At 42.7% G+C, this 10,173-nt stretch overlaps 1 protein-coding gene across 2 annotated transcripts in view; it reads left to right on the top strand.

The window, feature by feature from the left end:
* The first annotated feature begins 2,093 nt into the window (after positions 1 to 2,093).
* The window catches only part of DYM (dymeclin), a 375,345-nt gene continuing 367,265 nt past the window's right edge, over positions 2,094 to 10,173 (top strand). For both annotated transcript variants that reach the window (XM_058557075.1, XM_058557076.1), the window contains exon 1: positions 2,094 to 2,308. The gene's annotated coding sequence lies outside the window, so the exon portion shown is untranslated. The remainder of the gene's footprint in view (positions 2,309 to 10,173) is intronic.

Below are 10,173 nucleotides of genomic sequence, written 5' to 3'. Positions count from 1 at the left end.
TAGTCTCTCTTTCCACCACCACCTCTCTTGTACCATAAAAATTCAATTTCACAATTAAATCACCATAAAGTGACCACAAAAATCCATTCTCCTTGAACTTTGCTGTTATATGTTGTTTATATTAGAAGGTGAACACTTGGCGGTCTGAGGAACCTAGTTGTTTAACCTTCAATAACTTAAAAACAACCCCAAACTACTCTATATTATGTTTTCTCATGGGTAAAATGCAGACAATAATACATTACTCACAAGGTTGTGAGAATAAGGTCCAACTACATATATATTACATATATCAAAATATACATATATGTTTCAATATATGTATACATTCAAAGGTACAAGTGTGTAAAAATTGAAAAATAAAAGTTACCTTCCAAGCCCAATTCTACTTTTCAGGCTTTTAAATAAATTGGAATTATGTTTTACATATTGTTTGTTAAACTTAATTTCACTTAATCTGTTGTGAAGTGTTTTCCAAGTCATTAAATAACTTTCTACACCATTCTTTTGAAAGGTGCAGTGTTCTGTTGGATGAGTGTGCTGTCATGTATTCAACCAATCAAAACAGGATTGCCTCAAAGGAGAATAAGCTGCTTCTTGGCTATAAAGCCAGTTCTTTTCTTTTCTGTTTTTTTTTTTTTTTTTTGTGAGGAAGATCGGCCCTGAGCTAACATCTGCCAATCCTCATGTTTTTGCTGAGGAAGACTGGCCCTGGGCTAACATCCATGCCCACCTTCCTCCACTTTATATGGGACGCCGCCACAGCATGGTTTGACATGTTCGGATCAGTGCGCGCCCAGGATCCGAACCAGTGACCCCGGGATCCGAACCAGTGAACCCAGGGCTGCCACAGCGGAGCACACACACTTAACTGCTTGCACCACCAGGCCAGCCCCATAAAAAGCCCGTTCTGAAGGGCTCACAATAGTTGCTAGGTCATTTTGGGGCAGGTAGAGGGTGTAATTTTTGGTACAGGCAAAATTATAATGTACTTTGAGTTTGATTTTGGTGCCTCTCTTTTTGCTATAATTTTAAAATAAAATATATGTAATTCATATTCATTGCAGAAAAATTAGGAAGCACATAGGGAGAAACTAATTTTAACCATACATGATGTCATTCCCCAAAGTTAGTAATTGTTAGTATTCTTTTAAACTTTTTTTCTCCCAGGGCATATATACACGGGCATTATAAATATAATTCATTTACGAAAATTGGATAATACTATACATACTGTTTCCACTCAATAGATCATGAACATGTATCCATAGCATTAGAATGACTGCATAGAAGTGCCCACCTCTTTTTAGCTAGGCTCCCAGGTATCTTGTGTTTTAGTATGTTTTCCTGTAATAACCCTGCAAACTCAGAGAATTTATCAGCAATAGATCTGGAAAAGTATATCTAGGATCTGTATAGTACTTTTCAGAGTACATTACCGTATATTGACTCTATAACTGAAATAACAGTGATATCTATCTCATAGCATAATTTGGAGAAATAAGATCACAGTGCACAGCACATAGATAGTCCTGTATGGGAAGTCATCACCATCTTGTATACATTTTAGATGAGGAAACCGGCTGGGAGAGGTGAACTAAGAGCTCGAGGACGTCAATTTGGCAACCTCAGCTCATTTGACTTCAAATTCCATACTTTTGCCACTACACCACCCTGATACTCTTTCCTGTGTGACCTGTCCTTTCTGACAATATTGCAGGCGGTTCTAGACCTGCTAGCTGCTTCCATCAAACAGTAGTTTCCTACTTCCCAATTCTTCAGAGCCCTACAAGGAACTGCTTGACTTTGGGATGGTTATTGAGTTGGAATGAACAGGGGCCTTAATAAAGTTAAGCTACCAGAATGAGTGCTGTAGGGTAAGCCAAGACTCCAGCACCGGAAACCGGAGGGTTTTGCGTCTCCCGGATTTTGCCTTGTGGCTTGGCCGTTGCCCTGGAGGCGCCAGGGGGTGGAGAAACCAGTAACGCGCGAAGGACTACATTTCCCAGAAGGCCTCGCGCCGCGTGCCACGTGACCGCCGGCTGGAGCGCGCCGGCCTGTTCGGTCCGTAGCCGCGTTCTCGGCTACTTCCCTCTTCTCTCTCCGCCTCCTGGCTTCTGCAGCGACGCGGCCCGGTCGGGAGCCGGAGCCGGAGCCGGAGCCGGAGCCGCAGAGACGTGGAAACATGGAGGCTTGAGCAGGCGTGCGCACTCGGGCTCCGGCGGCGACCACGGCTTCTCCTGATCGTCCTCCGCCACCCGCTCGTCGGTCAGCGAGCTGGAAGCGGATCTCCCCCCTGCTGAGACAGGTGGGCTGTGGTGCCGCCCCCAGCAGCGCGGCCCTGGGCGCCCGGCAGGCCCCCGCCCCTTGTCAGGGCGGGTTGGGGGACCCCCTCTCCCTTCCCCTCCCCTGGTCAGCGCCGGGAACTGAGGGGCCGCTCCGTCAGGGCGGGGGAGAAGAGTCCCTTCCTGCCAGTGGGGGACGGGGCCACCCTGGAGGGCTGTGCCTGAACCGCGAGAGCTGTCTTAATCTCCCCGCTCCCCCCTTTCTCGGGTACACTGGCACTTAGAGCCGAGGGGTGAGAGGGAGTGTTGATCCAGAGAGTGAGAGGGACCTCCGTCCGAGTGTGGTGTTGAGAACTGGGGGGATACCGACGAGCGGTCGATTCTTCTGGAATTAGAGCGATGTTGGTTTGACAAATGGGCGTTTGATGGGCAGGGTGAGCAATAGTGTTGTTTTTTTGGACATAGACTTTTTTATTGAGATATAATTCACATACTGTAAAATTCACCATTTAAAAGTTCAATTAAAGTACAACTCAATGGTTTTTAGCATATTCACAGGGTTGTGCAACTGTCTAATTCCAGAACATTATCACCCAAAAAAGAAACCTGTACCCGTTAGCAGTCACTCATTCTCCCCTCCCCCACCCTCTGGCTACTAGCAGTTGTGTTTTAACTGAAGGGTAAAAGGTGGGAAGTTAGCCCAGACGTTTGTGAACTGGGGGCAGTAGTGGGGATTGAGGGTAGTGGGGTGATAAAGCTGATGGGATGAAAGGACTGAAGAGAAGTGATGGGATGATTGTAATAGGGCCAGCAAAGGGGGCTTTAGGGGGTTGGATGGAGTGCGATCCTTGAAAGGGGAGAGGGGAAGTTGGAGGGAGAGGTGTGTAGGGAGAAGGTGCTGTACTGGCAGCTGTGAAAACATGGGGAGTGGAGGCTATGGAGAGGAGTGTAACCTTGCAGAGGAACCCAGGCGTTTGGGCTAATGAGTTGAGGGAGGAACTGGAGGTAGAAGGGAAGAGAATCTATAGGAATAGGTGAATGGTTGCTGCTGAGCATGACGTTTATAAATATATAGATTTCTAGAATGATTATCCTGCTTTGTGGGTTTTTAAAAAAATTTTTTTTATTATTTATTTTTTTCCCCAAAGCCCCAGTAGATAGTTGTATGTCATAGTTGCACATCCTTCTAGTTGCTGTATGTGGGACGCGGCCTCAGCATGGCCGGAGAAGCGATGCATCGGTGTGCGCCTGGAATACGAACCCGGGCTGCCAGCAGCGGAGCTCGAGCACCTAACCGCTAAGCCATGGGCCGGACCCTGCTTTGTGGTTTTTATCTTAGATAATTCTCTTGGCAACTCAGAGAGAGTGGGCAAGTATAAATATTCCCATTCTGCAGATGAAGAACCAGTCTGTTAGAGGTTAAAGACTTGCTTAAGCTCATAAGATTAGTAAGTAGGGCAAAATTAGGTGGGGATTAAAGGATAATTGACGAAATTTATCAGTTGCAGGTGGATTAAGTGGCAGAGAATTGAGGTGGGGCAGTATTACAGGAAGGAAATTCAACTATTAAATATATTAAATTTATATTTTATGGTAGATAGGTTAAGGACTTTTGTTTTTGTACCTTTTAAATATAGAAAATTCAAACAGTGGAATAATATAATATACCTCCCTGTACCCGTTACCCAGTTCCAACAATTAGTAACTCAGGCTAATTTAGTTTCATCTATACCTCTATTCATTCCTATCCCCCTGCTAATTATTTTAAAGCAGATCATAGGAATACCACTTCATTTGTAATTATTTCAGTATACGTCTGTAGAAGATTGAGTCATTTTCTTTTTAATATACCCACAATACCATTATCACACCTAAAAAAATTAATAGTAAGCTCTTAATATCATCAATATCTAGAAGGACTTATTTTTTTTAAATATATCCATTTGATATAAGGGAAATAAGCAGTGCAAACACTTTGATGTTTGACTCTGAAAAATACAGTATAGTCGTTTCCTGATTTTTCTAGTTGATCTTGCTATCCTGACGGTTCCATTTTCTTGGTTAATGTGGTTCATCTTTCTACAAAAAGCTTGAAGAATTGTCACTGGCTGGCTTTTTAATGGATGGAGTTTTGTGAGGGTAGGAGAAAAATTGAAGTGAAATATACTGCAACATGCACAAATAACTATTATGTTTCATAATGCTCTAAATATTTGGGCAATTTGATTATGCTTTTTTCCTCTAGATAATTACACGTATTGTTAGAAGTTGTTTAATGTGTATGTGTTAGTTTTCTATGACTCCTGTAACAAATTACCACATATTTAGTAGCTTTAAATAACACAAATTTATTATTTTATAATTCTGTATTTTAGAAGTTCAAAATGGGTCTCACTGAGCTAACATCAGTGTGTCAGCAAGACTGTTCCTTTCTGGAGGTTTCTAGGGGAGAATCTGTTTGCTTGCCTCTTCCAGCTTCTAGAGGCTGCTGCATTCCTTGGCTTGTGGCTCCATCTTCAAACCCAGCAACGTTGTGTCTCTCTGACCCTTTTTCTGTAGTCAATCTCAGACACAGCTGGGAAAAGCTCTCCACTTTTAAGGACCCGTGTGATTAGATCAGCCCCACCTGGATAATTCAGGATAATTTCCCCATCTCAAGGTCCTTAACTCGATTACCTATGCAAAGTCCCTTTTGCCATATAAGATAACAGAATCAGAGGCTCCATGGATTAGGATGTGGACATCTTTGGGGGCTATCATTCTGCCTTCCACAATATGTTTTGGCATATTTTGCTGAGACTTAAGAAAATAGGTGATTTCCTTTGCTGCTACAAGTGCACTGCAATGTGTCATCTTTCCCTTTGTAGATAATGGGAATGGTTAGAGTAGAGCGGACTGTTCCATTTTCCTTTTCAGTGACTATGAACAAATATGTGGGAAACACCTGTGACAGTCGTAGTGTAGGCTTTGGTAAAATGAGAGCTTTGAAAGTCATTAAGTATAAAAACAATGTAATAACATGTAAAGTTTTTCTGTATTCCGTTTCGGTCTCTCATATTCACGTTTTCTAAGTATTGTATACTTGCAATCAGAGTGTATATAATGCTCAACTGCTACTTGAAGTCATAGAACACTCTGGGGCAGTGATGGTTCCCATGCCCAGCGTGAGAGGGCGGGGACTCTGTCCCAGTGGGTGATAGAGGCACCGCCCAATTCAACAGGAGGACTCTTCAAGTGAGAGAAAATTTTCAGGAAGAATGAGCTACTGTGCGACTTGGGCTTGAAGCCCCTTCTTGAGTTTTTCTTCTGTGACCCGTCTGGGCATGGTTGAGTGCTGTGGGCCTGAAAAGCAGAGGGCCAAGATGGCTGTAGCTGCTCCTCCTTTCCTGGGGCGGGGAGAAGACTCTGAATCTTCGAGGTAGAGAGGATTTCAGCAAGACCTCTAATTTGGTGTCCTGCTTCCTGGGGGGTTCCACTTTCCAGCTTAGCTCTCGAGGTCTTGACTGTCTATGGGTGTGAAGGTCCTGGCTCTCTGATGGTGTTGTGTTTTAGCGTACCATGTATCAGTGAGTATAATGGGAATTGTCACATATCTGCTCCTGCCTTTAAGCTTATTTTCCCTGGTAAGGTTCTTAGTGGAGCTTAATGCTCTGAACTTCTACTTATAAACTGCTTGTAAACAGTTTGTAAGTTATCCTCATGTTACTTATTTCTAGACAAAATAACCTAAACTAGTAGGGTTGAGAACAACTTTACAAATAGGTCTTATTTATTAAAAGGTTTTGGTTTTTTTCATTCCTTTAAAGAAGTTTGGTTAGTACTTTTTGATGTCTTCTCTAATTTTTATCACGTTATTTAAAAATGCAGGCACCAGGCCCGGAATGAGGGGTTGGGGGAGTGGGCAAAATGGGTTCCAGTGATCAAAAGGACATACTTCCAATTATAAAATAAATAATTCCTGAGGTTGTGATGAGCAGCATGGTGACTGTAGTTGATAATGCTGTATTGTATATTTGAAAGTTACTAAGAGAGTAGATCCTAAAGGTGCTCATCACAAGAAAAATTTGTATGTGTGATGATAGATGTTAATTAGACTTATCGTGGTGATCATTTCACAATATGTACATATATTGAATAATTATGTTGTACACCTGAAACTATGTTATATGTCAGTTATATCTCAATTTAGAAGAGGTCAGGGGCCGGCCCAGTGGCATAGTGGTTAAGTGTGCATGTTCTGCTGTGGCGGCCTGGGGTTCGGATCCCAGGCGCGCACCGACGCACTGCTTGTTAAGCCATGCTGTGGCAGCGTCCCACATAAAGTGGAGGAGGATGGGCACGGATGTTAGCCCAGGGCCAGTCTTCCTCAGCAAAAAGAGGAGGACGGGCATGGATGTTAGCTGGGGGCTGATCTTCCTCACAAAAAAAAGAAAGAGCAGGGGGGCAGTTGCTGAGAGTGGCTATACCTCTCCAATAAGGACATTGTAAGAATTAAAAAAAATTTTTGTGTGTCATATGACTGATAATAAATTTCTTTTTTAGAATGAGTCAGTCACCGAGTCTTGACAATTCTTCCTTCAAAATATCTCTTGCAACCTTCCACCTTTCTCTTAGAATACTGTGAGCGCCTCCTGTATCGGTTAGAATTAGGTTTGGTTGTGAGTAACAGAGATCTGGGAAATCATCACTTAAACTTGTTAATAGTTTGTTTCTCATAGTAAAGAAGTCCAGAGGTAGGCAATTCCAGGCTGGTATGGTGGTCCGTTGTCATCAGTGGCCCATCCTCTTTCTACTTTTTTTACTCCATCATCCCTAGAGTGTGGCCCTTGATTTCTGGGTCCAGGATGGCTGCTGGAGTTCTAGCCATCTAGCATGGAGGAAGGGACAAAGAAGTGGCGGTCCACTCTTTAGGAGTCGTACTAGAAGTTGCACATAATTCAGTATTAATCCGAACTTAGTCATATGACCATACTGGCTGCAAGAGAGGTTAGGAAATGTATCTTAGCTGGACAGACAGGAATGTACTCAGCCAAAAATTGGAGTTCTGATAGTAAAAGGGAGGGAAGATCGGGGATTGGGGTAGGCAGTTGGCATTTTCTACCACACTTCATAATTAGTTTCTCTGCCTGTGGACTCCAGACTAACATATACACTTCCCAAAACTCTAGGTTTGAATCCTAGTTTTGTTGCTTATGTGCTTTGGCATATTACTCAACCTTTTTGAGCTTCAGTTTTCTCATCTGTAAAATAGAGCTAATATTTACTTTATTTGTTTTGTTTTCTCTAAGGAAGATCAGCCCTGAGCTAACATCCATGCCAATCCTCCTCTTTTTGCTGAGGAAGACTGGCCCTGGGCTAACATCTGTGCCTATCTTCCTCCACTTTATATGGGACGCCGCCACAGCATGGCCTGACAAGCGGTGCATTGGTGCACGCCCGGGATCCGAACCCAGGCCGCCAGCAGCGGAGCGTGCACGCTTAACCGCTAGGCCACGGGGCCGGCCCAATATTTGCTTTATATGCTTGTTAGAATTAAAGGAAAATCCTTTAATGTATCTGGCAACATATACACTCCTTATCTCAGCTGTTTTTCTTTCTCTTCCCTTAGATTTCTGGACTTGTGTATCTGAATGGGTGGTGTAAAAAAGACAGAAATTGGAAAAGGGCACAGGAGAGGATATAAAGTTCAGTACTGGGCATGTTCAGTTTAAGGTGCCATTAGGACACCCAGATGATGATGTATGGCAGGCGGTTAGATAAATGGTCTGGCACCCACAAGACAATTCTGAAGTGGACATAGATCACCAATGTATGGGGAAGAGTTCACTCATCTAGAAGACTTAGGGATGTATGTGATTTTACGGTTACAATGGGCAAAGTAGAAGACACTCTATAGTAAGTCTCCCCATAAAGCATTAAGCATCAGTTTGCTTTCTGGCCTTTGACTTTGATTCCGTCCCTACTCCAGCCATGTTGAACTTCTTGAATGGGCCCTACCTGCTTTTGTCATAACCCCAGGCCTTCACACATGCTGTTCTCTTTGCTTTGAAAATTTTCTGAACCCCACACCCAACCAGGCCAATCCTTCTTACTCTTCGGGTCTCAACTTTTAGGGCATGACCCCTGGGAAGCTTTCACTGAGTCTTGAATAGTTGCCATATTATAATTTCATGTTGACTTATCTGTGTCTCTTACTGTAAATAAATTCCATTCTTCACCATTTTAACCTTGGCCCTTAGCGACGTGCTGGCTGCGTAGTGGGCACTCAGGAAATACTGACGGACGCCTTGTGCTTACATAACCGTACTGTGCTGTAGCTTGCGTATGGCTAGTTTGCTTTTCAACCCTGCACTATTCTTTGGTATTTGCACATTGAGTTATTTATATGAATCAATGATTGTGAAATAGTAAAGTACCCTCCAATATATTTAAAAGTGAATTTTTCTACTTAAAGTAATACTTGCATATTGTTAGAAAAGATAAATAATACTAGAAGGCATATTATAGAAAATCAGCAGTACTCTGCCTTACCCATCCTCTCTGGTCCTCAGAGGCACCTACTTTTGACAGTGTTTATAAATAAAGTCTAAGTGGCTCTTTGTGCTGTATCAGTTTTAGATAACACCTGCTGGCTCCTTGTCATGGTAGCTGGGGTGCTCTTCCTCCTCCTCCCCCTCCTCCAGCCCTTCCAGTGCGGCTGTAGAAGAACTGTGGTTGATGTAGTGCTCAGTGTTTCCATTCTGACCACGTAAATAGCACTCAGGCTGGGCTGAGAAGTTGACCTTGTTTTGTTTCCCTGCCCCCCGGCCCCCTTGCTTATTTTTCCGTGAACGTATTACCAATTTTTACCAAATACTTTGAAAGACCTGTGGGGATTGGGGCCCAGGAAACTGATGCAAGATGTTACTCTGGCTACTGCTGTTGCTGTGAGCAGTGAACTGTTTTTCATCCTTGTCCCAGGGGCTTCGGGTCTCTGTGAGGAAAATTTCAGACCCTTCCCAGTTCCTGACTTGACAGTGCGTTGTTTGTTCATGCTTTCATTTTGGAACTCCTGTTATTAATATATGAAGACCTTCTAGATGGGTCTTCTGATTTTCTAACTTTCTGCCTCCTGTTTTCCATTTATTTGTCTTTTGTTCTTTATTATAGGAGTTTCCTTTATCTTCTCTCCTTTCTGTTGAGTTTTTTATCCTAGTTTTAATTTCAGGTGTCCTTTCTTGTTCTTTTATTGTTTGCTTTTTTATCACATCTTGTTCTTGGTTCATGGAAGCAGTGTGGTTAGTGGTTAAGAGCCTGCTTGGGTTTGAAACCTGGAGTGTCGCTGTCTCTATAATCTTGGGCAAGTCACTTAACCTTTCATTGCCTCAGCTTATTCTAGGCCAAGAGTTGGCAGACATTTTGTGTGCAGGGCCAGACCATAAATATTTTAGGCTTTGTGGGCCAAGAGGCAAAATGAAGGATGTTATGTAGGTACTTACATTACAAGAGAGAAAAAATTTCCACACGTTTTTTTATTGATGAAATTCAAAATACAGTACTAATAACGGTTGAGAACAATTTTTTTGTGATAAAGGTTTGCTGATGAGAAGAATGAAATCTCTTTTTAGGGGGGAGGAGATCACGTTTTACTTAATCGGGGTTTAAAGTTCGTATTCCCTATCGTCAAAATTGACTACAAATGTTCATATTTAATGCTGATTTGTAATGCGATTTTATGTATTTCATCTTTGAGAATACCTTCTTACACAGATAAGTACCACCGAATACTGATATCAGTCCATGAATGTATGGTTTTAGTAGAGCATATTTATTGCTTGGACGGCATCTATAGAATTCTGTTCGATTCTTTTCCTGATATTTACCTTTCGCAAATCATTGCATTGCAGAC

The sequence above is a fragment of the Diceros bicornis genome, chromosome 16 (genome assembly GCF_020826845.1).
Source record: "Diceros bicornis minor isolate mBicDic1 chromosome 16, mDicBic1.mat.cur, whole genome shotgun sequence".
NCBI classification, from domain to species: domain Eukaryota; kingdom Metazoa; phylum Chordata; class Mammalia; order Perissodactyla; family Rhinocerotidae; genus Diceros; species Diceros bicornis.
This window is presented reverse-complemented; position numbering and strand designations above follow the sequence as displayed.